Source organism: Lynx rufus, unplaced genomic scaffold (assembly GCF_022079265.1).
Source record: "Lynx rufus isolate CCGP_SWC_20201006 ecotype Redwood Valley unplaced genomic scaffold, mLynRuf1.p SCAF_24, whole genome shotgun sequence".
NCBI classification, from domain to species: Eukaryota; Metazoa; Chordata; class Mammalia; order Carnivora; family Felidae; genus Lynx; species Lynx rufus.
In genome coordinates, this window is record NW_025814839.1 from 9,320,822 (window position 1) to 9,335,667 (window position 14,846).

Sequence of the window (14,846 nt, forward strand, 5' to 3'; positions counted from 1 at the left end):
CCAAAGTTGAAAGCTTAACCAACTGAGCCAGCCACCCAGGCGCCCCAGGGGCCATCTTTCCTGGGCATCTTCACCTAAGTATATATCAAGTCACCAGTTTCACTGCTCTTGTCCTCAACATCTACCTCCTTAGTGACATCTTCATTTTCTCATGCTCTCTGTTTCCCATACCACATTCCACTCTTTTCTGGCTGACTACAGGAGAAAGCCCTGGGTTCTCCTACCAAACGCACTTGGATTTATAGCTAGCCCACTGCTTCTAAGCTACAAGATCTCATTGAGCCTCAGTTTCCTCTGTTGTCAAATGGGAATAACTGTTGCCCTTACCTCTTAGCATGGAAGCTGGCAAAGAAGAAAACCGGATAAATACCATCATGCCATCTGGGAATGCAGAATATGTATCCATATTATTTTATTTTATGATTTATTATAATCATATGAAAATATATTAATACAATATAATGTACTGATTATATTATATAAATTATATTATAGCTCATTATAATGTATAGTCTTTTATGATTATAATTATAAAAATTATAATTTCTCTACACTTGATATATCAAATAATCAATTAGCCATGCTAATTATCTGGCTTACTTTAGTCTCCTAGCTTTTATTGTTATTTATTTTGAGAGAGAGAGTGTGTGTGAATGAAGACGGGGCAGAGAGAAAGAGAGAGAGAGAGGATGCCAAGCAGTCTCCATGTTCTGTGAGGAGCCTGATACCAGGCTCGGTCTCACAACCATGAGATCGTGACCTGAGCAAGAGTGAGATGCTTAACCAACTGAGCCACCAGGTGCCCCTAGTCTCCTACCTTTTAAAACCCTTTCTGCTAGTCAAGTTAGAAGAAGTTAAGTTCGTTGTTTTCAAAGGAATATTTGTGAAAATACAATTTAAAACAATTGAGTCCATTTGTGGGAAGTGAAAGTCCCTGTAACAAGTCTTCTTAAATTCTGTATTCCTCCCTAAAGAAAACCACAGAAAACCATTTGTTGTTTATCCTTTCAGCTATGCATTTACATACGTATGCATTATAGACGGCATATAAAGATACAACTTTAAAAAAGCTATGTATTTTTAACACTATATATTTTTAAGTTACTTGCTTAAAAAAACGCTTTTGCATAAACTGTACAGTTCAGTGGGTTTGGTATATTCACAGTGGGTTTTGGTATATTGTGCACTCATCACCACTAGCCAATTCCAGATTATTTTTATCCCCTCAAGAAGAGCCCCATACCCATTGATAGTCACCTCCCAATTCCCCTCCTCATACACCCCAACCCCTGGCAACCATTTCCTGTCTCTATGGATCTGCCTCTTCTGGACGTGTCATATACGTGGAATCATACAACATTGGCCTTTTGCATCTGGCTTCTTTCCCTTAACATTTTCAAGATTCATCCACCTCGTAGCATGTAACAGTACCTCATTCCTTTTTTTGTTGTTCATGTAAAAATATTAAAAATTTTTTTAATGTCTATTTATTTTTGAGAGAGAGAGAGAGAGAGAGACAGAGTGTGAGTGGGGGAGGGACGGAGAGACAGGGAGACACAGAATCTGAAGCAGGCTCCAGGCTCTGAGCTGTCAGCACAGAGCCTGATGTGGGGCTTGAACCCATGAGCTGTGAGATCATGACCGGAGCCAAAGTCACACACTCAACTGCCTGGGCCACCCAGGCGCCCCTAAAATATTTTTTAATTGTAGTAAAAAACATATAAAATTTACCATTTTAACTGTTTTTTAAGTGCATGGTTCAGTAGTAGTTAGGCATATTCACAATGTCATGCACACTAAAAGAAGCTTACCATCACAAATCATCAGGGAAATGCAAATCAAAATCACAATGCGGTATCACCTCGCCCATTAGGATGGCTATTCCAAACCCCCCCCACCACCAAAAATAGCCGAGTAGTGGTGATGATGTGGAGAAATTGGAACCCCCATACAGTGTTGCTGGAACTGTATAAGGATGCCATTGCTATGAAAAACAATTTGGCAGTTCATCCAGCAATTAAAAATAGTAGAACTATTGGGGATCCTGGCTGGCTCAGCTGGTAGAGCATCAGACCCTTGATCCCAGGGTCATGAGTTCAAGCCCCATGTTGGGCATGGAGCCTACTTACAAAAAAAATAGTAGAACTACCATGTGAACCAGTAACCCTACTTCTGGGTATATATCCACAATAATTGAAAGCATGGTCTCAAGAAGATATTTGCACACCTATGTCCATAGAAGGGTTATTCACAGTAGCCAAGAGGTGGGAAACCCCCCCAAATGTCCACTGACAATGCAGTATATACATACAGTGGACTAGTATTCAGCCTTAGAAAGGAAGGAAATTCTGTCACATGCTACCACATGAGTGAGCCTTGAGGACATTATGCTAAGTAAAATATGCTAGTCATAAAAAGACGAATACTGTATGCTTCCACTTCCAAGAGGTATCTAAAGTAGTCAAACTCGGAGTGCCTGTGTGGCTCAGTCAGTTGAACATCTGACTTTGGCTCAGGTCATGATCTCGTGGTTTGTGAGTTCGAGCCCCCGTCGAGCTCTGTGCTGACAGCTCCGAGCCTGGAGTCTGCTTCCGATTCTGTGTCTCCTCCTCTCTCTGCCCCTCCCATGCTCATGCTCTGTCTCTCAATAATAAATAAATGTTAAAAAAAATTTTTTTTAAATAAAATAAAATAAAGTAGTCAAACTCACAGGAACAGAATGTAGAATGGTGGTGGTCACCAGGGGCTGCAGAGAGAGCGAGACGGGAGTTAGTGTTTAATGGGTATAGAGTTTTAGTTCTGCAAGAATGAAAAAGTTCCAGAGATTGGTTGAACAATGGGAATATACATTTTTGAAAGTTTTTATTTATTTGTGTTTTTAGTAATCTCTACACCCAACATGGGTCTTGAACTCACGACCCCAAGATCAAGGGCTGCATGCTCCTTTGACTGAGCCAGCCAGGCACCCACAATGTGAATATACTTAACACTCCTGAACTGTACAGTTGAAACAGTTAAGATGGTGTTATATGTTTTTTACCACAGCTAATTTAATTATTTTCTGTTAATTGATTAATTAATTAATTTTTTACTATTTCTATGTGTTTGAAGCAGGAGAAGGCCTGCATTAGTTCAGTATGCCCATGTGGCTGATATGATTCTAAATTGGATTTTTAATATCTGAGATATCTGAGTTTTAGTTTTATTTTTTAATGTTTTTTATTTATTTTTGAGAGACAGTATGCAGAGGAGAGGTGAAGAGAGGGAGACAGAGGATCTGAAACAGGCTCCACGCTGTGAGTGCAGAGCCCGATGTGGGGCTCAAACCCACGAACCGTGAGATCATGACCTAAGCTGAAATCAAGAGTCAGCTGCTTAACCAGCTGAGCCACCCAGGTGCCCCTCTGAGTTTTGAAACTAGAGAGACCTTTCTTTGCCTGAGAAATGTTCCATATGCTAACCCTATCCCATCTGCAGTCTATTTTCGATAGTTTTTAAAGATTTGTTATTATTTTTAAGTAATCTCCACACCCATCATGGGGCTCAAACTCACAACCCCCGAGATCAAAAGTCACACGCTCTGCTGACTGAGCCAGCCAGGTGCCCCTATTTTGGGTACTGTTTACTGTGCAATGGAGATACATTATCTACATATATAACTTAGGTGAATTCCACTATATTCATTTAGAAAAGAGAGAAATTTAAGTTTACTTAAACAGAAATGTGCTTTTCAAATGTACATTGACTACAATTTAAACAGGTTAGGGGAGCTCCACCTGCTATTGGCCTTACGCACTGACATTGGATCCTAACTTCTATGTAAGATACGGTACACTGTTCTCAGATGCCTATGAGATTCCGTGACTGTGCTTTTACTTAATTTTTTAAATGTTTATTTATTTTTGAGAGAGCAAGAGAATGCACGTGCGAGTGGGGGAGGAGCAGAGAGAGGGAGAGACAAAACCAGAAGCAGGCACCAGGCTCCGAGCTGTCAGCACAGAGCCTGACATGGGGCTTGAACTCATGAACCTTGAGATCCTGACCTGAGCCAAAGTTGGACGCTTAACTGACTGAGCCACCCAGGCGCCCCCCTTGACTGTGAATTTATATCTCAAGTCACTACAAAGGCAAGTAAGATGCTATATTTCACTGAAATGTCTTCCATTTCTCACACTCAACCCCTCCCACCACAAAAAGTGCAAATAAACTCCCAAGTCATCAACACCCTAGTGTTCAAAGCAGCTAGTATCCCCGACTGGATTCATCTAATGGTAGAACAGATGACGATGAAAGATAGATATACAGATACATTTCTATGCATGTGACATTTGCCCTTCTGGGACTTTGACTCAACCACAGGGAAGTGGTTTAGGACCCTTTTGTTATCTATTCTCTCTGTTCACTTTCCTTGGACCTCTAGACAGCAAAAACTAATTCAAATGGGTTGAGGAAGTCAAAATAAATTGTAGGCTCGTGTGTGATAATAAATGTATTCATTTCTGGAGCAGGCAGAAAGTTCTAGTAAGCTCATAAAATGTCAGTAAGTAGGGATGGAGTCGACTAAAGTGACCAAAATTATATGTAATTAGTATTAGATGTGTATTCATGCAAGGCACTTGTCAACACAGGGCCTCCTGTGGCTCTGTTGACCTGGTGACCAGAATCTCTGTGCAGGTGTGAACAATACTCATTTGCTCCTCATAGAGGACGTCTCTTGCTTTTGCTTTTCTTGTCTCTATTTCTCTTCTTGCTGGTATCAGCACAATTGTTTTCCTTTGGAGAGCAGCCCCAACCCTAAGAAAGCACGATTGGGATCGAGCTATGGGGATGGGTGAGAACCCAGGCATGGTGGGAGTTGAGTTGATGAGGGCTGGGTGCACAACCCTGTCTGGATTGGTGAGAAGCAGTCCCTGGATATTGCTAGAGGTGCTGAGCAATGGAAGCCTCCTTTCTGCTGGGTTGCTAACCCGAGTCAGTGTGAGCCTGAAGCTGTTGGTGGCTATTGCTGGTTATCCATTCCTGCAGAACAAATGGCCACTAACTTTGTGGCGTAAAACAGTATACATAGGGGCGCGTGGGTGGCTCAGTCGGTTAACCGTCCGGCTTTAGCTCAGGTCATGATCTCATGGTTCATGTGTTCAAGCCCCGCATCAGGCTCTGTGCTGACAGCTCGGAGCCTGGAACCTGTTTCGGATTCTGCGTCTCCCTCTCTCTCTGCCCCTTCCCTCCCCAAATAAATACACATTTAAAAAAGAAAAATAAATAAAACAACGTACATTTATTATCTCACAATTTCTGCGGATTAGGGGCTTGGGTGTGACTGAACTGGGAACTGTGAATCAGGGTGTCTCAAGGTGTCAGACAAGGCTAGGTCTCGTTTTCAGGAGCTCAGTCAAGCGCTGAAGTGTCAGGCCAAAAATGAAAGCATCAAGCCGCTACTCTTGGCGTGATGGTGTAAGCAAGAGGCTGAACCTGGCGAAAGTACCTTGTCTCCCTGTTGCATTTTCCCCCATGGAATGCCACAGGGGGATCAGCACAGACGTGGGGGTCATCTTGCTGTTGAAAGAACCTGAATGAAAGGCTCCAGTTGTTTTATGGATCTTAGAGTTTGGGAGGTGGGAGTGCAGAGGGTGAGAGAGCAGGGCTGGAGGTGGAAAATTACTGGTACTGACTCACGGTGGAGGAAGTGTCTGCAAGGTCCTGTCCTCCCTCCAGAAGGAGGTCTTGGCACAGGTATCTGAAAAGGACCTCTGCCCAAGAACTCAGATGAAGAGACCTAGGAATGAAGGCACCAGGCCTAGGAATGACTGCAGACATGTGCAAGAGCATGACTGGTCAGAGGGGTGTGGTCCTTGATGCGTCTCCCTTCAGAGACTGCCGTGTGCCTGCTGTGCACCAGGGCTGGTGTGGGGAGGGCAGCTTTCCCCTGTGAGACCTGCCAGGTGAAGCCTTTGTCACTGCCTCTGGGCAGGCCTAAGAAGTCACACGTAGGTTTTTAACCAGGAGCTGGACACCCTATTCATCAGAAGCCTTGACTGGAGAATCATTGGCATCCAATCTCTCTTGGTGGTTATTGTAGGAGTCAGTTCCTTGTGGGCTGTTGGACAGAGGACCTCAGCTCCTCGCTGGCTGTTGGCCAGAGGCTGCCTTCAGTTCCTTGCCATATGCCTTTCCACGTGGCAGTTTATTTCATGAAAGCCTGCAAGCTGAGAAGGCAATATAGAAAGTGTGCTAGCAAGCCGTAAGTCACAATCTCATGTACCCTGATCACAGAAGTGCCATTCCATTAACATTGCTGTATGCTATTGGTTAAGCTTGGGTTACTCAAGGGGAAGGGACTATACAAGGCCATGAATGCCAGGAGGTGGGACTCTCCAGGGCCTTCTTAGAAGCTGCCATCACAATGGCTTTCTGGCAACATAAAGGGAGAGTCTACTTGACATTGAAACAAGCCCAGAGGCAAACAAAGCTGAGAAATAGGAGGGAGACAGGTACTTATGGCACCACTTAAGCCCCTGGATCCAGACACTTCCGAAGCCAAGCACCTATTGGCGAGGGGGACAGAGGATCTGAAGTGGGCTCTGTGCTGACAGCAGAGAGCCCGACGTGGGGCTCGAATTCACCAACTATGAAGTCATGACCTGAGCCGCGTCTGACGCTTAACCGACTGAGCCACCCAGGCGCCCCTAAAGATTCCAGTTTGCACTTGATTCCAGTTTTAGTCGCTTGAGTCTTGAGACTTGAAAAGACTTTTCAGTTTTATGTTTTCCTGATTAACATAAAAATAAGTTGGCCAGATTCTTTGGGTGTCTTGGGATAGAGATGTGCTGAGGTCACGTCAAGGACAAAGTGTTTGCTGAAGGGATGCTGGTGGTCCGGCACCCACCTGGAGCCCTGTTGTGGAGTAGGTCAGTTTTGGAGCTCAGAGGTCTCTGTCTCTCCAGGTGCCTCTTTCTCTCTGTGAATCTGTTTTTGCACTGGTGACGAGCCATTTCTCCTCTATTCTCTGTATGTTTTTACCCAAACTCCCTGCTGCCTCTGATTTTCAGCCTGTGCAAGACTCTCAGTGGCCCTTTTACACCCTCTGTACAGCTTCTTTCTGCATTAGCTCTGCCATTTACACCTGCCTGTTTCTCCTTACATACCAGTGCAGATTCAAGAGGTCAAATCTGATTGGTCCAGGTCATCCTGTGGAGCAAGTCTGTTCCATAGGTGATTTGTTTGACAAGTTTGTGGACTGGTGGTCAGGTGGGTTGGGTTGGACTCCTGGGGCTTCCTAGGAGCTGTGGGCATGGCAGGCACAAAGACACAAAGCAAGCTGTTTTTCATGAAGATGGTCGAGATTCCAGTTTGAATAATCACTAATTTGATAGCACTAAAACCTGAATGAATGAGGCTTCACTGAGTTTTAGCATGATTTGGGAGAACTGGTTTCTATTTCTAGCTCCTTTTTAATAAGGAGATTATCTGCATTAACTAAGGACTCTTTCTGTTGCAAATGAACAACATCCAATTTAAACAGGCACAGATCCAACATGGAATTTGCTGGCTCATGTATCTGCAAAGTCCAAGGGTAGTTCTTGCTTCAGGCTTCGTGCCATCCAGAGGTCAAACAGTGTCAATGTCATCATGTCATGATGTCTCTCTCTCTCTCTCTCTCTAGGAGCTACCTTCCTCTGTGTTGGCTCATTCTCAAGCAGCCTCTTTTGTCCTGGGGACAAGATGATCCCCTGCAGCCCCAGGCTGACATCCTCTCTCCTCGGCAGCACTGGCTGGAAGAGAGATTCCTTCTTCCCAGTGGTCCTACCCAAGGTTCCCAAATAGAGTCTCATTGGCCTGGCTTGGTCACCTGTGCATCCCAGAACCAATGGCTAGAGGAGAGGGATGCAATGCTTTGATTGGCCAGTCTCTGGTCACATGACCATCCCCGTGCCTGCCACCTAAACCGTAAGCAATGAGAGTGACAGAGGAGTGGGCTGTTAGTAGTACTTGAAAGAGAAATGAATGCTAGCAAAAACAACACTAGTGTCTACACCTGATAATCTGTCTGTTTCTGCCTCCCAGTCTTTAAAAGCGTGTGTTGTTGGTGAACGGATCCTGCTAACATCCTCTGAGCCTACCAACATGTTTGCAGGTGACTTCTAGAACTTGCTCTTTCTTTTTTTAATTGAAGTGAGCTTCACATAACCTAAAATTTACCATTTTAGAGTCAACAAAGTGGTGGCACTCAGTGTGCAACTACCACCTCTGTCTAGTTCCAGAACATTTTTCATCCTCTCAAAATAAAGCCCCATGCCCATTAAACAGTTGCTCCTCAGTCGTTCCTCCTTGCACTCCTGGTGACCACCAGTCTGCATTCTGTGTCTACCTATTCTGGGTGTTTCGTATAAATGGAGTCATAAAATATATGGCCTTTGTTTGGTGTGTGGCTTCTTTCACTTAGCATAATGTTTTCAAAGATTTTTTTTTTAAATAATGTTTTTTATTTTGAGAGAGGCAGAGAGAAGGAGAGAGAGAATCCTAAGCAAGGTCCGTGCTGTCAGCACAGAGCCTGACGCAGGGCTTGATCTCACAAACCACAAGATCATGACCTGAGCTGAAATCGAGAGTTGGACGCTTAACCGACTGACACACACCCAATGCCCTGAGCATAATGTTTTCAAGGTTCATCTACATTGTAGCAAAGTATGGGTGCTTCACTCCTTTTTATGGGCTGAGTAATATTCCATTGTGTGTATATCCAGAATTTGCTTGGTTCTTATTTTATCTTATTTTTTTATGCTTAATTGTGGTAAAACACACATCACATAAAATTCGCCATCTTAACCGTTTTTAAGCACAGCTATGTGGCATTAAATACATTTGCACTGTTGGGTAACCATTGCCATCATCCATCTCTAGAACTTTCCTCATTCTCTCCCCTGCCCCTTCCCCTGGCCCTGGCGGCACCATTCTACTTCCTGTCTCTAGGAATTTGACTACTTTAGATATTTCATGTAAATGGCATCATACAGTAGTTGTCCTTCCGAGACTGACTTATTTCATTTGGCATGATGTCCTTGAGATCATCCATGTTATAGCTTGTGACAGGGTTTCCTTCTTTTTTTTTAACTTAAAATTTTTTTTTAAATGTTTATTTATTTTTGAGAAAGAGAGACAGAGCTTGATCAGGGGAGGGGCAGAGAGAGAGGGAGACACAGAATGTGAAGCAGGCTCCAGGCTCTGAGCTGTCAGCACAGAGCCCTACGCAGGGCTTGAACTCATAAACCATGAGATCATGACCTGAGCTGAACTTAGATGCTCAACCGACTGAGCCACTCAGGCACCAAAGGCTTCCTCCTTTTTAAAGGCTGAATAATATTGCAGGTAGGGATAGATCACATTTTGCTTATCCATTCATTCATGAGTGCACATTTGGGGTTGTTTCCACCTCTTGGCTACTGTGAATAATGCTGCTGTGAAAATGATGTGCAAATATCTCTTCAAGATCCTGCTTTCAGTTCTTTTGGATATAGACTCAAAAGTAGGATTGCTGGGTCATATAGTAAGCCTACTTTCAATTTTTAGAGGAAATAGACTTGCTTTTTTTTATTTAAAAAAAATTTTTTTTAATGTTTTTATTTATGTTTGAGACAGAGAGAGACAAAGTATGAGCAGGGGAGGGGCAGAGAGAGGGAGACACAGAATCTGAAGCAGGCTCCAGGCTCTGAGCTGTCAGCAGAGAGCAGGGCTCGAACTCACAAACCGTGAGATCATGACCTGAGCTGAAGTCAGATGCTTAACTGACTGAGCCACCCATGAGCCCCAAGACTTGCTCGTTTTTAAAATTAATTTTCTGTCTAATTTTTTCCTAAAGATATTTTACGTAGAAGATGACAGCGTGAACGTAAAGAGTACCTTAAAATGCTTTGAGACACCTGGCTGGCTCAGTTGGTAAAGCAGGCGACTTGACTCTTGATCTCGGGTTTTTAAGTTCGAGCTCCATGTTGGGTGTAGAGATTACTTCAAAATAAAATCTTTAAAAATAAAATAAAATGCTTTGAAATTCTCATAGCAGAAAAGGAAAAATCTCAGTATAAAAAACCTAACAAGTGGCATGCTGGAGGCCAAGATCTCGGTCAACTTCCAGAACAATGTCTCAGCCCAGCTTCCATGGCCAACAGCCTGTGCCTGGATCCTCTGATGTCACAATCCCAAATCAAGCATGGCCTCAACAACAGTTTCTGAATCACGGCCACAGGACAGAGGGTTGTTTTTTTTTTTTTTTTTTTTTGCCTTAGGCCTGCCTGGTGAAACTCTTTCTCTAGCAGAAGCACAATGAGTAAACTGGAATGAAGCCACTCCACCAAATAACCACATCAGTGAATTTCCTCCCCTCACTCAACAAACAAAAACAACCTGCGGTTTCTCAGACTCATTCATTTGAGGCTACCCAAGGACAGCACCTACGGAAACTCCCTGCCTAGACACACACACACATACACAGACACACACACACACACACACACACACAGACACACACACACAGATGCACAGACACACACACACACACACACACACACACACACACATTACAATCCAGAAAGGCAAGTATATAGCGGATGTGTGTCAATAAATATAACATTTGTTTTTCTTTTCTTCCTTTTTAAAAATTGCTTTCCCCACCTCCTTTAATACGTGAACAGTGCTCTGAGTAATCAGTAAATATTGAGCACCTCTGCTGTATGCCAGGAGCCTCCGTACTTCTCCAGGGCTGGGGTTTTAACCTGGATTTCTGGGGCACTTCTTGGTTTCTGGGTGGAAACAAACACTGACTGCGGACATTTGCAGGAGTGCTTGGCTCCTTCCGCTCTGGCTGGCAGAACTGCCTCTCTGCCCAGACCTGCTTTGGACTCTGCAGACCGTTCAGCACAGACCAAGTGGCTTTCTTCTCAGCTGGTTGTCAGCCTTCAGCAAGTCCCTGAAATTTCTGAACTTCCACTTTCCTCAGTTGTCTGACAAGGGAGAAAATGAAAAGCCATGATTGCATGATTAAGTAATTCATGACCCCATTGTGTTAGCCATTTTATTTTATTTTATTTAAAAAATGTTTTTAACGTTTATTTTTGAGACAGAGAGAGACAGAGCATGAACGGGGGAGGGTCAGAGAGAGAGAGGGAGACACAGAATCCGAAACAGGCTCCAGGCTCTGAGCTGTCAGCACAGAGCCCGACGCGGGGCTGGAACTCACGGACCGCGAGATCATGACCTGAGCCGAAGTCGGACGCCCAACCGACTGAGCCACCCAGGCGCCCCTGTGTCAGCCATTTTAAAGAAAACATTTTTGGAAATGTATTTAACATCAGGAAATGTTCAAAATAAAATATTAAAAGAGGGCTAATACAGAATTATGTATGTATTCTTATGTGGATCACATACTCTGCATATATTGTTAAAGGCATGAATATAGAACTTCGTGGACGTTGAAACATTTGAAATAAATGACAGGGTAATAAAAGCGTTAGGTACCCTTTTCACTTAAAAATTGACCACAGAGGCCCAACCCAATCTGGAATATAGTATCTCAAACTTAAAATGTAAATTTTCTTTGACCCACTTTTAGCATTTTTTCTTTTTTTTTTTTAAACAAATTTTATTTTATTTATTTTTTTTTAACATTTTTATTTATTTTTGGGACACAGAGAGACAAAGCATGAACGGGGGAGGGGCAGAGAGAGAGAGAGACACAGGATGGAAACAGGCTCCAGGCTCTGAGCCATCAGCCCAGAGCCTGACGCGGGGCTCGAACTCACGGACCGCGAGATCGTGACCTGGCTGAAGTCGGACGCTTAACCGACTGCGCCACCCAGGCGCCCCTAGCATTTTTTTTATCCTCAAGAGAAAACAACCAACCCAATAAGGGCCTCATGCAAAAGGGTAAGTATTGCAGAGATGTTTCTAGAGCATAATAGTGAGAATGCCTTCCATGTTTCCAAAGGGGGGGGGGGTTGTGTTTATAAACAAGTGACGATCCATACAATGGAATCTTGTGCAGCTATTAAAAATGTTGCTGTAGGGGCAGCTGGGTGGCTCAGTCGGTTAAGTCTCTGACTTTGGCTCAGGTCATGATCTTACAGTTTTTGAGTTCCAGCCCCTATATGGGACTCTGCTGTCAGCACAAAGCCTGCCTTGGATCCTCTGTCTCCTTCTCTTCCTGCCTCTACCCTACTGGTGCTCTCTCTCTCTCTCAAAAATAAACATTTGGGGCGCCTGGGTAGTTCAGTTGGCTGAGCATCTGACTCTTGGTTTCTGCTTGGTTTGTGAGTTCAAGCCCCAAATTAGGCTGTATGCTGGTAGTGAGGGGCCTGCTTGGGATTCTCTCTCTCTCTCTCTCTCTCTCTCTCTCTCTGCCCCTTCCCATTAGCTCTCTCTGTCTCTCTCTCAAAACTAAATAAACTTAAAAAATTAAAAAATAAAATAAACATTAAAGAAAATGTTGCTGGGCACCTGAGTGGCTCAGTCGTTAAGCATTTGACTTCAGCTCAGGTCATGATCTCAGAGTTCATGAGTTCAAGTCCCACATCAGGTGAGCTCGAGCCCCACTAAAGCCCTGGGTGAGCCTCACTTGTCTCTCTCTCTCTCTCTCTCTCTGCCCCTTGCTCACTTATGCTCTCTGTCTCTCTCAAAAAATAAAATAAAATAAAATAAAATAAAATAAAATAAAATAAAATAAAATAATAAAAAGCCAGGTTAAAAAAAGTGTGGCTGTATTTATTTATAGACATGACTGGAGAAAGCCAAAGAGAGGCAAATTACACAACAGCATGTATGTCATATTGAAATCATATTTTCATATATGCATATTCACATTTATATGCATAGAAAGAAGTCTGGAAGGAAATACAGCAACATGTTCATTGACTTGGGTGGTAGGATTACTAAAGGACGTTACTTAACTAATTAATTTTATGTTTGCTTATTTTTATATATGAGTTTTATGCAGTGAATGGCTAATAAAGTAATAGCTTCCTACTTGGAGGTGCCAGGCTGTGTGTGAAGCACATCAGATGAGTTGCATGGAATCCTCACAATGATCATTTCAGGGGTGTTGGTAAACCCAGTTTAGAGAGGGAGAAACTAAGGCCTCGTGAGGATAAGTCACGTGCTGTATGAGTTTCCTGTTGCTACTGTACCAAATGACCACAAACTTAGTGGCTTAAGACAACACAGATGTATTATCTTATAGTTCTGGATGCTAGAAGTCTGGAGTCTCACCGAGCTAAAAATCAAAAGTGTCAGCACAGCTATGTACACCTGGAGGCTCTAGGGCAGAATCTGTTTCCTTGTCTTCTCTAGCTTCTAGAGGCTACCGGCACTCTTTGTCTCATGGTCCCTTCCTCCATCTTCAAGGCCAGCAATGGCTGGTTGAGTCTTTCTCACATGGCATCACTCTGGTTTTGACAATCCTGCCTTCCCCCTCCAATTTAAGGACCTTTGAAATTACCTTGGGCCCACCCAGATAATCCAGGATAATCTCCTGATTTTAAGGGCATCTGATTAGCAACCTTAATTCCATTTGTAACCATAATTCCCCTTTGCCATGCAATATTCACAGATTCTGAGGTTAGGATGTGGACATCTTTGACAGGCCATTTTTCTGCCTGTCACACATGCCCAAGGTTTCATAGGTATTGGGTGAGTGATTCGGAATATGAACTCCTTCTGTTTCCTATACCCATGCTCTTAGATTATGCTATGTGGCTGGGTATTTGTGTACTGAAGAAAATTTTAAACTTTTCCTAGGTTAAAAAATAAAAGGATATGCCTTTTTGTGTCTCTTCAGCCTTATTCAGCCTTATTGCTATGCCATCCACCTGCCCCTACCCAAATGCCCCATTCCAGCAAAATCCATCTGCCCACTGTTCCAAGACCTAACACTCCAAGTTCACTTCCACTTCAGGTTGTCCTCATACTGTCTTTTAAACTTGGGAGTGTCACTCTTGGTCATCTGAGAAGCTGTGCAAAAAACTTACTAGGGGAAATGGCTGTGCAAATAAGTGGGAGGGAGTGAAGAGGCTGGGAGAGCTGTCTGACCTGTGCAGGAAGCGTCTACCTGAGGTGCAGTTTCAAAGAAAGCAGGCAAGTCCATCCTGACTACAGAGGAGCCCGTCTCCAGGCTCTGCCATAGTATCTCTGCAGAGCTCGGTCATTGCCAGTGGGGGAAGTCTGCCAAAGCACGGCCTTGGCTTAAAAGCAGAGAGAGCATAGCAGCTGGGACCCAAATTCTCTCCTAGCAGTCAGATCTAAGAGGCGCATTCTCATGGTTGCCAAGTGGGCTCTTCACGGTGACACCTTTCCTAGAGGAAGCTTTCTGGAGGCCAGATCATGACCGCCTCACCTCTACAACCCCCCGCCTCCCTCACCCTTGCACTCCCAGCTAGGGTGTGCCTAAGGGCTTTGCGTCTGGCTTTTGTAGCCAGGCAGGCTTACACCTTTCCAAGCCTCAGTTTATTTATCTATGGAATGGGGTAACAGCAGTGCCTTCCACTTTGGGTTGGTGTGATGATGTAATGAGATTCTGAGTTTCAAGGCCTCCCTTCAGTTAGGGCCTGGCATAGGGTAGTGCTAACCGTCAGTAAATGACAGTCCTCATTGGAGTACTCTTTGACCTAGTACATCCCTAATAAAATTTTCCTGAAACTACCTACCAAGTTTTTTTTTTTTTTTAATGTTTATTTTTGAGAGCCACACAGAGTTTGAGCAGGGGAGGGGCAGAGAGAGAGAGGGGTACACAGAAGCCAAAGCAGGCTCCAGGCTCTGAGCTGTCAGCACAGAGACCGATGTGGGGCTCAAACTCACCAGCAGTG